Genomic DNA, 12,028 nt, shown 5'->3' with positions numbered 1-12,028 from the left:
ACTCCTGGCCAGCTTCTTCCAGTTTGTATACTGAGCATGACATTCTGTGGTATGGAATACCCCACTGGCCTGCCTGGGGCAGCTGTCCTGGCCATGCTCCCTCCCAGTTTCTCGTGCACCTGCTTCCTGGCAGAGCATGGGAAGCTGAAAAATTCTTCACTTAGGGTAAGTATTACTTAGCAACAATGACAGCATCATTGTATAATCAACATTATTCTCATACTGAATTCAAAACACTGCACTGTACCAGTTACTAGGAAGAAAATTGACTCTATCCCAGCCAAAACCAGGACAGCTCTTCTGTTTTACTTTTAAAACAAGTGTCTGGAAGGGGCTCTGGTAAAGTCTTTTTGGCTTATCAGTGTGATTTGGCTTGTTTCTGACAAAGAATTCTCCCTCTTAATTCCCTGGCAGCAGATCAGGGTCTGTGCCTCATGCATTCACTTTCCTTCCTTCTGCCTCAGCAGCATCCTCACATAATTTCCATGTCTACAAACTGGATCACAGCTGCTGCTCAGTGAACAGATTGATTGTGTCTGCCTCACTGCCCTCACACCTCAGCTTTGCTGATCCTTCCCCTTTAGCCACAGAAATGACCAGTGACAGCCCAGATGTACCAACAGACTGTATCTGTAGTTCTCTGTCTGAACCTCTGTAATGCACACCTTGTACTAGGAAATCTGCCAAAGCATTCCATTGCTCCAGAGCAGCTGCAGAAAATACCCAAACAAAACAGTGAAATATTTAAGAAGACAAATTGTTCTTATCCTCAGTACAGGTGTCTCTGAGGCCTGAGATGCCTGCTCCAAGAGAAACCTGATCTTTGAGTAAAACATGCCCAGGAGATCTTAGCTGATGGAACTGTGCAATAAACCACAGTAGGGTAGGAGACAGATCTGTGCTAATTCAGCAGGGGTGAAATTCCTTCTCAGTCAGAAATCTGAACAGCAGTTCAAGTCCAGATACATGCAGATTAACCTTACAGCTGCTGTGCATTTTTACTAGAAGAAGTAACTTTGTGCTATTTATAAAAGTTAGGCTAATGACTTAAGCACAGCTTTGGTTGGATGCTTTAAAGATTTACACACCCTCCTCCCTAGCATTTTATGCACTAATTGTTATGCCTAGTGTGGAGACTTATGTGTCTCATCTTTTCCTTTCTCATTTTCACATGGCAATGTTAATGTGGCCAGAGCTATCACAGTATGACAATTTATACCCATCTACACTTGAAATAAAATTTCAGAAATAACTTGCATTTGTCTGCCAGGGTCCTTCTGTGTAATCCATGGTATGTTGTATTTTTATCAATGAATTCATCAGAGAGCTGCGTGAAAGTTTGGGTCCTTGCTTTCCTCATATTTGCGAGGAAACTGTAATCCAGATTGAGCCAAGGAAAGTAGTACTGAGGAACAAGGATTAGGTCAGACAGAACGGGAAAGGTGAGATCCTCCTTGCTAGGTTTTGTGAAATCCCCTTTAGTTATCAGTCTTCTAACTTATCCTTCTTGGGACTTTATCGTAAATCATTGGACTACGTGTGTGAGAAGACCATCAAAGTACACAGGCTCAGGCTCAAAAAGACCCTTCTTTGATTAAATGTGTAACTGCTGCGGGGTCTTAGATAGAGTCATGCAATACCAGTTTGTCCCCTGCAAACATTAACAGTATAAAACTTTTTACGCTGTAAACCTATTTGATTTTCCTATCTGTTCCTTCCAATTCTCATTTCTTTTATTTAGGTTAACACCCTTTTCACCTGCTCCTTGCTTCTGCTATGCTTCGTGTCTGTTTTCTGCTGTCCCTGAGAAAAAATAGACCCCTTTTGCTGCTCACTCTCCCTCCTGTTTCAAATCCTTTTCCTGTCTTACTGACTCCTCAATATTTCATTTTATCAAGCACCTCCTCTATCCTTTCACTCCAGGGCTACTGTTCCACAAACTCTGGGACATAAACAGGTGATCCTGAACAGGAACAATCCTTTAAATTTACCCTGGGAGTGCCCAATGTGGACTTTGTATTCAAGAAAACAGGTCTTCTAAGCATCTTCTAAAAGTAGGTGTTATAAACAAGTTTATTTCAAGTCACTGATGTCTATGTGAGTAGAAAACCAACCTGCAGGGCTTCAAAATCTACTGCAGCTCAACAAATAGCAGCATTAACATAATCAGACCCAAATGACCCATGATCCGATTCTATTTACTCAGAAATTCTGCCATTTCTATGGCACAGTATTGAGATAAACTACTAGCATTAACAACCTGCTGAGAAGGATTTGATTTCTTAGGGAAACCTTTTATGTTGTGCTAGGCTAGTTGATGAGGTATCAGGTTTGCTGTTAATATCATTGCTTCTTCCGGACTGGAAAAAAAATTCTTTTCATCACCTCAGTGTAATAATGTTGCTCAGCATGCCGTGTACTGTGTGACCTTCTCCCAGCTGGAGATGTAGCATTCCACTGAAATACTTACTGCTAAATTTACAGATAATTATTTATTGGATGGCATTATTTCCACAACTAATGATCTTTGCTCCTTTCCAAACATTTAAAAAATGCTAGTTTACACCTTGAAAACCTTGAGTCATGGGGAAATTTGGGGAACACCTGTCTTGTACTACATTTGCATGTGGTGTGGAGCTCAGCAATGGTTGATATTCTGGGTGGGTTAAGTTCAGTCCTTGTCATATTCTACAAGTGAGATTAAAATCAGCAGCTAGAGCACACCTAGGACAACCTGAATATTTGAGGTAGGGGAAAATGTAAGGTTTGCTTAATTAAATAAAAAAGATAGATCACCGAAGGAGACTCCAGATTCAGGGCCTTTCTCAAGACTGTTCCCATGAGATCCACAAGGTTTTATTTTTTGGAACAAGCATAACATTTAGTACAGAGAAAAGAAACTTGGTTAAACAAAATTAGACAAATGTTAAATTTGCAAGATAAGAATGTTTGTGGAGGAAAACACAAAGAGAGACTTTTATAGAAAGGCAGTGTTCCGTGGGCCATAAACAGAGTTAATTGTGGTTCTCAGAATGTTTCCCACATTCCCTGCGATCACTGCCATGGGCCAAGTTTCCCTTTACATACAGCACAGTATTCCTGATGACTGCAAGTCCAAACAGTGCTTTGAGATCCTCTGCATAACTGAGTTTGTTTCTAGCATCTTCACACATACCTTTGGCCATTTCATCTCTCCTTTCCCTATCCTGTGAGACCACCACCACAGTAATTTCAGGTCTCATTATTTGCTTCCTTCTCTTTGTTGGTCTGTAAGATGAGTGATTTGCTGTGTGCACTGGGATTTAAGATACACTCTGGTTAAATCTGCGGTATGAGGGTGGACTGACAAAGTGATAAGGCCAATGCATTCTCCATGGGTCAAATAATGACTAACACTGGGGGGTCACTCTCTCAGCAGAGTGTCTTCTGTATCTGCAGTTCTGACTGACACAGCACAAACAGAAACATGCTATATTTGAGACCTTCACCCTGGTAGATTTGTTTACAATCAGGAAGTAGTATCTCGGTCTGACAATTACATAACATCATTAAACTTGACTAAAACTATCAATAGGTGTGACTGATGCCACTAGGAAAAGGATCACTCATACAGCTAATACTGGACAACTATTAACATCCCTTTTAATTTTAGATTATCAACATTCTTTACTATTTACAAACAGAAGGAATGTAATAATATTCTTCATTCTCCCTCAGATCTAATTTTTGAAAATTTTATTGTTTTGCCTTTATTTTATTTCCTACACTTTTAAGCAGAAACTTTCTACTCTCTTCTTCTTTCAACAGAAGTAATTTTTCTCCACAAAAGAAAATGAATTTTCCCCTTTTCTTGAAGGACTTTTGTAGTGCTTCATAGAGCATACAGAGATGCCCCGTGGGTGCAGCTGTATGAGGTGTGGGTGGTGTGTTCCAGCTCCTGGCAGGCACATCTGCAGGCCTGTAGAGCAGCAAGCAGCAATCCTCTAGAGCAGGGCAGCACCACGGTCATTCCCACTGCTCCCATTTTGCTTTCCTTCCTATGGTCAGTGAAACTGCTTTGTTGTTTGAGCGCATAATTTAAAATAATCGGCCTTTTTGGCAGGTAGGAGCAGTTAGGTTGAAAAGGTTTGCATGATTAAACAAGCGGCGCTAAGTTAGAGCAATTGGAACTTCGGTTAATCCATACAGTGATCTACTGTGTACTGCAGGTAAAAACAGCTTTGATTTTGAGGCTTTTTGTCAAATATTAACTTCCTCGTAACAGCACCTTTAGCCATCTGCATGCGGGCACCAAATTTGAAGCGGCTTTCTGCACTCTTGAAGTTTGACACCAAAAGCCCTGTTGTGATTTCACTTAAGGAAGGGGAACAACATTCCTGTTCCTGAGTTTTGGAAGCAGGCATTTTAATTCTTATCACTAAGAACTCCTGCGGAGCCCCACGTAATTTTGATTGTAAAGTGCTAAATACCACAGAGCCGCAAAAGGAAGGACCTTAAAGATTCGGAAAGGACCTTAAAGATTCGCTGGCTCCACCCCTGCCACGGGCAGGGACATCTTCCAACAGATACGTCTGGAGAGGAAGTGAGACTCAGCTGCTGAGGAGCGCCGGCCATGCAAATGCCGTGATGCCCAAACTCTCGGAGCTCCCCCGCAGCTCCAAAAGCCCCAAACCCCAGGCGGTTCAGCATTCCCGCAAATAGCAAGAGCTGGCAGAGTTCTGTCAGCGCCACCAGCACCCCGGGCGTGCCGAGCCGCTGGCACCGTCCGAGCCGCGCTGACAGAGCCGCGCCTGCCGCGTTAGCTCGGGAAGCCCAAAGCAAACAAGCGGCTGAGGCCCGCCGGCCCGCTATTCCCGGGATGGCCCGGGAGCGGGAGCGGCGGGAGGGGCGCTGAGGGGAGCGCGGGGAGGGGCGGCGCGGCGCCAGGGCGCCTGCGCGAGAGAGCGAGCGGGTGGGCGGCGGGCTGGGGGCCGCGGCGGGAGCGTGGCCGTGGCTCCGGGAGCGTGTCCCTGTCCCTGCGGCACCGGGAACCGCGCCGGGAGCGTGTCCGTGCCCCTGCGGCCTTGGGGGCAGTGGGAGGCGCGGGCCCCGTAAGTACGAGCTCCGTCTGCAGAGCGGGGGAGCGCGGTGAGGGGCTGCCCGTCCTGAGGGCGGGCGTGGAGGGGAGCGCTGGGGGTAACGAGTGCCCGGCCGGTGCTTCGGTTTGGGATCGTTAGCCAAAGGGCCCAGCGTGTTGGTTTCATTGCACCTCCTCGGACTTGGAGCATCTGGTCCGTGGCCGAAACTGGGTCGTCTCGTACAGCTCAGGACTTCCAGAGAGTCCGCGTGCGTGTAGGGAACCCCTCATGGAACATCGCAGGCGGGGCTTGAGGCTGTGATCGTGCAAGTGAGTCTGCCGGGACATACTGCTCATCGTAGCATAGCTTTAATGAAATAATTGGCAATGGTTACATGTTTAAAAATTATGTACTCGGTGGAAGTAGTTACTGTACTCGGGCTTGGGGACTGTGAGTGTGGAGGATGTCTGCAGTGCTGTGGTTTTTGCGTTTTAAGTACAGCTTTGGATGGTTTTCTGTTAAAGTAAATGCAGTACTGGATGTAATTTTCTCTATTTCACACGTGGAAACCGGAGCACAGGCAAGTGGTGCTCTTCACTAAACATTTTCTCACTGACAAGACATAAATTATTTCACTTGCTGCTCCAGATGTTGACTTGGAAGAGCCAGAATAGTGATCAGTGGGCTTGAAAGGAGACTTGCACAAGCTCACAGAAGCTGTCATTGGACAATATACTCCAGGTGATGATGGAAACAACTATCTGAAAGGAAGTTGTGGGCAGCTGGGGGTCAGTCTCTTCTCCGAGAAAACCCATGACAGGACAAGAAGACACAGTCTTAAGCTGTGCCAGGGAAAGTTTAGGCTAGACATTATGAAAAAATCCTTCGGAGAAAGAGTGATTGGGCATTGGAATGAGCTGCTGGGGAGGTGGTGGAGTTGCTGTCCCTGGAGGTGTTTAAAAACAGACTGGATGTGGCACTTAGTGCCATGGTTTAGTTGATAAGGTGGTGTTAGGTCACAGATTGGACTTTTTGATCTCAAACGTCTTTTCCAACCTAGCTAATTCTGTGAAATGTGTTTCCAGGTGTTGAGGGGGAGCAGAAGTGGGGTTACTAGCATGAGTATTCAATAAGGTTTTATTTTTGAATCATAATATAAATGCTTTTAAAGCAGAGCTCTGATAAGATTTGAAACCTTGCAGACTTTAAGACTTTCACAGCATTTTTGTAGCAATAGTCAAAAAGGAGAATATGTGTATTCAGTTTCTTACTAATGCTTGCTTGTCTCAAAGAGCTAACAATGAATATCTCTTGTGAAATTAACATTTTTTCTATCCCTTCATTTAACAGCTGTGGGAGTTCCCAAGAGACAGCTGAGGCAGTTTACAAGACAGTTTTCAACAGAGTGGTTTAGAGAAAAGGAAGGTGAAAGTTTGATGTCTTTGAGATAGCTATCATGAAAAGAACCCGAAGAAATAAACTTTGGGATCAGTTCTAAGTCCTAAACTTGAATATTTACAGATTTTGTCAGTAAAGTTGGTAGCTATGTGAGATGCTCTTTCTCTAAATGTTTTTTTCTTTGCCAACTCAGTGATGGTTCTGTATGTCTTTTGTTGTTAATTACAAACACTGATCAAATTTAGAATACATAGAAGCGCAACTTTGGGGTCTTCTGTTATTCTCTCTCGCTGTTCAACCTGGATAATGTTTCATGAGCTTTTCTTTAACAGTGTAAAGTATCACTTCCATCCGAGATAATGTTACTGTGACTGAGTTTTCTTGATAAACACTTCCTTTAGGTATGGTTGATCTTGTTTTTTATTTATGTGGGTATTTCCTTGTCATTTTTGTAGAAGCTGTGTTTCATTTTCACAAATATGTTTCAGTTAGAAATAAGACATGTGCTACTTCAACTTTGGAAAGCTTGCATTTTTGTTTTTGTCTTTGGTTTGAGTTGGCTTGTCCTTCTCTTTTAAGTAATATGTAGGAGAAAAATAGAAATTGGGGGGTGCTTGATTACTGGCTTTCTTTTATATGATCTTAAGTCTAAGTTAGTTTTATGAGTTTGGTGAACTTGGCTTTTGTTAGTTTGAAGGAGGTGTACGTTGAGATTCTGTACCCTCGTTGAATGATGCAAGAATTTGGTTAAAAACCTATTTTTTAATTTTTTTTGGCAAATACGTATCAAAAGTCACCCAGCAGGTTTGCTGCTGGGATAGCTGGTTTTTTTTTGCTTCAGAGACTGGTGGTTTTGCCCTGCATACAAACGGGGCCTTGAAAATATTTTAAAATTATGGGAGAGTGCTTCCTTCACTTTTTTCTTTATGGGTTTCAACATATTTAGAGTGTTTTATAAGTATTTTGCCTTCTGTTTGAAGTGCTTTGGCACACCTACAAGTAACCTGCCTTACAGCTGCCATTGGGTCATCTTGGTGTCCTGAGAGCAACAGCTGAGTAAATATTTATTTATCAGGCAGTGAATTGTAGGATAAAGTTATCATGCATTATGATTCAGATAATCCTTTTAAACGGATACAGTGGCGACTGTAAATGTGTGCAGTTACAAGTGATAGCAATGTATGTGGATCTGATGTTGGTGGGCATCATCAGCAGCAATCTTGTGCTTCCCCTCAGCCTTCAGTCCTGTAGTTGACTTCTGAACTCTTGCATCTAATTTTGTTCTTCAGTGAGATGGGAGGGGATAAGACCTGCACAGTAATGAGAAGTGAAGGGCTGGAAAGCAGCCACTTGCCCCTGCTCTGCTTCTGAGTTGGGTATCATCCCTCTTGACCTCTCTTCTTCCTGGAAAGAGAGAGAGCCCGTCTGCTGCTCGGGTGAGGAGGGTTGGGGACACAGGAGCTCCTTAGTCCTGAGGGGGTAGGAGAGGAGGAGCATGATCACATCTTCCTTAATTCTCCAGACTCCCAAGCAGGATCTGGTTAGGTGGAGGAAGGAAATTCGTAACTAAGTGTAAGAGGGATAAGCTGTCTCCCTCTGCCTGAAGTTTTACTGAGCTGCTTGTCCAAAAGATTTAACAATATCCTGACTCTCAGAAGTATATTTTTCAAATTACTTTTGCAAGCGCTTGATTAAAATTTCGTGTTGCAATGTTGTACTAGTTTTCAGCTCCAAAATATTGTTCTAGGCCATATCACATCCCAGTGGTTTGAGTTAGAGCTCTTAAATTGTATGTTTGAAACTTTTCTACTGCATAAAAATCCATCTGCAGATTGGTTGAAAACTGGCATAGATGTAAATTGTGTTTTAACATGGAAAAAGTCCCGTACATTTAAAGGCTTAACAATGTCCTGCCATCTGTACAGCTTTCTGATGGATGTCTTTGCAGTAGGCCCTGAGAATTTGTAATCTTTACTGGGATAAGATTGCAAAAGTAATAAAAAAGTAAATCTGAGGAAGGAAGCCTAAGGAAGCTTTAGCTGGAATGTCTTTGGTGCAGTTCTGATGCTGAAGCACCTTAATGAGAAACAAAAAATGTTCTTCAAGAGAAACAAATGTTCTTAGTTATGCTTTCATAATACATGTTCAACTCTCTTAATTTTATTTTTTTTTTACAACTTTGTTCATAGATACACTGAAAATTATAAAATCTGTGGTTGACACTTTAGTTTAAAAAAATGTGTTGTGAAGCTGAAATAAGAATATGCAATATTGTAATATAGTGGTTTTCTCAGATGTTATCTTACTGTGCAGAAGAGAGTTGAGTGAGGAATTTGACCAGGAATGTGTTGAAGTGTTTTTGTAAAGTGTCAAGGCCCCTGACATCTGTCATCTATACCGACTGATGCCACTCCAGCAAGGCCACAGCTGCCAGGAAAAGAGAGGGTATTGCTGAGCCGAGTAGTGACCTGAGCATTCCATTACACATGAGGTTCCTGTGTTCACAGAGATCTGTTTTATCATGTGTTTTTTCAGGATATTCCACTCATCTTGGATGGGAAGGTGTTTTTAAAAAAGTGCTATATTGCTTAAAAAGTATTTCTGTGGTAAGCAGTAGGGAGCGATGGGCTGTGCCAGACGTGTTTGCTGTATCCCTCACTCCGCCGCTTTGGCTGGGCTCGGGCTGACGGTGCCGTGTCTAACAGTGAGGTCAGTGGCTCAGCTGTAGTTGTGTAACAAGAGGGGCCATTCATAAATGTGTTTCTTGGCCTAGAGATGCTAGATTGCATTTCCTAGCATAGCACCAGACTTCACTGTGCCTCAGGAAAGTGAAAACTGTATTGCAGGATTGGAGTAGCACCCGCTCATTTGCTGTGGCTGGGGAGAACTCTCTCACCTGGGTGTACAGTAGTCAGTCTCATGTTGTAGCCAGGGGAGATGCCTTGAAAGAAGCTGCAGCTTGTGGCCTCCTGGCCTGGATCAGCAACAGTGTGCCCAGTGGGATTAGGGTAGTGATTGTCCCCCTGTACTCGGCACTGGTGAGGCCACACCTTGATAGCTGTGAACAGTTCTGGGCCTCTCACTACAAGAAGGACTTTGAGGTGCTGAAACAAGTCCAGACAAGGGCAGCAGAACTGGTGAAGGGTCTGGAGCAAAAGTCCTGTGAGGAGCAGCTGAGGGGGCTGGGGGTGTTTAGCCTGGAGAAGAGAGACTCAGGAGAGACCTGTCCTCTCCTTAAAACTACCTGAAAGGGTTGGTCTCTTCTCCCAAGTAACAATCAACAGGACAACAGGAAATAGCCTCAAGCTGCACCAGGGGAGGTTCAGATTGGATATTGGGAAACATTTCATTATGGAAGGGATTGTCAAGCCCTGGAGCAGGCTGCCCTTTGAAGTGGTTGAGTCACTGTTCCTGGAAGTATTCCCAAGTCTTATAGATGTGGTGCTTGGGGACATGGTTTAGTGGTGGGCTTGCCAATGCTGGGTTAACAGGTGGACTCGATGATTATAGAGGTTTTTTTCCAACCTAGATGATTCTATAATTCTGTGACCTGCGTTCCTTGTCTCCCTGCACTGTTGTGGGTTGGGAAGTGGATAAGGTGGGAATGAATGAGTGAAGTTGAGCCTGGGAAGAAGCAAGTGGAGGGGAAGTGCACTTTTTGCCTCTCACCATCCTACTCAATTTTTACTTGACAACAAATTAATTTTCCCCAAGTTGAGTCTGCCTTGTCAGCTGGTAAGTGACCTCTGAGTCTTTACCTCCCCCTCTTCTGTTCCGGTGTGGTAAAGTGAGAGTCTAGCAGACAGAAAATCGGGAACACACGTTCAAAGGACAATGGATTTTACACGTGCCAGTGCCTAGGGACTGCTGTGTTTGTGTGATGCATTCCCTGTGGAGACAGTTGTTCAGCTTATTGATCATAAACCAGAGCAGGCTGGAACACGGGAATAGCACTCCTTGTTCAGGGTAATGTTGAGTGGAAGAACAATGGTGTCTCTGTTAGGGATATGCAAGATGGTGAGACACTCCTATTTTCTTCTCTGTCCTGCATGTCAGAGTTAAAAATGTATGGAAAGTTCTTTTTCAGTGCTTTTCTGCTGTGATATTATCTTTTTATGTAATGCATTTATTGTATTTTTCTGCCAAGCCTTTCCTCGTTTACATCATTGCAATTACTTATTCTGTGATGCCCACACTCCTGGAGACAGTAAGTTGTGTAAGCTTAAATATCCAGGCTATTGCCCTGGTTTCAGCAGGGATAGGGTTAATTTCCTTCCTAGTAGCTGGTACAGTGGTGTGTTTTTTATTTAGTATGAGAATTAAGTTGATAACACAGGAATGTTTTGGTTGTTGCTGAGTAGTGTTTACCCCAAGTCATGGACATCTTAGTTTCTGATGTTCTGCCAGTGAAAACGCTGGAGTGGCACAAGAATTTGAGAGGGGGCACAGCCAGAACAGCTGACCCAAAATGGCTGAAGGAATATTCCATACCAAAGGGCATCATGCTCAGTGTATCACCTGCTGGGTGGGCTGGCCAGGGGCAGCTGCTTAGGGTCTGGCTGGGTATTGGTGAGCATCTGCATAATGTCTGTTGTATATTCTAATTATCATTATTGCCACAGTTATTCCAATTATTATTGTCTTCCTTTTATGTCCTATTAAACAGTTTTTATCTAAGCCTGTGAGTTTTCTCACTTCTACTTTTCTCATTCTCTCCCCTGTCCCACTGTTGGTGAGGAGTTGAGGGAGTGGCTGTGTGGTGTTGAGTTGCCAGCTGGGGTTAAGCCACAGCAGTTATTTCCTGGTGTGTTAGGTATTCTTTTATCTTTTGTTTTTGGTTTGTAATTCAGGGAGTTGGAGCTGCCAGTACCTTTGTTCTTTTATATTGAGTGTCAAACGATTATCAAGGAATAAAGAGTGTGGAGCCAGCACATCTGTGTATCTCTTTGTATTCTTGACATAACTGGAGTATTTAGCTGGCAGTGGCTGTTACTGTAATCAGGCCCCACAAGTGCACCTTGGTCAGTTTCTTTTTAACTCATATGTTTCCTCTTTAAAATTTCCTAGTTCTGGGCAGTTTGTAGAACGTTACCTGTATTTGCCTGGAAATATCTGTTATCATTCTGCCAAAATAACCATTCCCAGTCAACTGAAAGCTGAACTACTGTTTTTCTGCTGGTTGTCATATCAGGTTTTCTGACATTTTTCAGTGGGAAGTGTAGACAAAGGATTACAGAATGTTGCTAGAAATTCTGCTTGCTTCCAAATCCAGCTAGCTCCATGCTTTCATGAGAGCTTGTGCTGGTGCAGAGAAATTATAGTTTGGGGGCTGGATCGGAGAAAAAGATGAGATGGGGACAGTTGAGACCCAGCCTGGTCTGGCTTTGTGACTGACCAGTTAAAACATGTGGTAGTGCTAAAGGTTCTTTTCGCACTACTGAGTGTCTGAAATGAGGAAGCTCCCCGAAATTCTTGTACAGTCCTGAAAATAGATAAGGCCTTTGTGGCACAGAGGAGGTGGCACTGACTGAGGAAGCCTTGAAATACCTGCCTGTTTGGAATGCATGTATTGC

The 12,028-nt window shown here is 43.5% G+C and overlaps 1 protein-coding gene across 2 annotated transcripts in view; it reads left to right on the top strand.

Annotated features, from left to right (window-relative positions):
* The first annotated feature begins 4,613 nt into the window (after nt 1-4,613).
* B4GALT4 (beta-1,4-galactosyltransferase 4) overlaps nt 4,614-12,028 on the top strand; it is a 28,281-nt gene continuing 20,866 nt past the window's right edge. Inside the window, exon 1 of one of the 2 annotated variants that reach the window (XM_041464007.1) lies at nt 4,614-5,090. The gene's annotated coding sequence lies outside the window, so the exon portion shown is untranslated. The other variant, XM_041464006.1, reaches the window with a different exon arrangement.

The sequence above is a fragment of the Pyrgilauda ruficollis genome, unplaced genomic scaffold (assembly GCF_017590135.1).
Source record: "Pyrgilauda ruficollis isolate IOZ18807 unplaced genomic scaffold, ASM1759013v1 scaffold17, whole genome shotgun sequence".
In the NCBI taxonomy this organism is placed as follows: domain Eukaryota; kingdom Metazoa; phylum Chordata; class Aves; order Passeriformes; family Passeridae; genus Pyrgilauda; species Pyrgilauda ruficollis.
The sequence above is the reverse complement of the archived record's forward strand: the minus strand, read 5'-3'. Positions and strand labels throughout refer to the sequence as shown.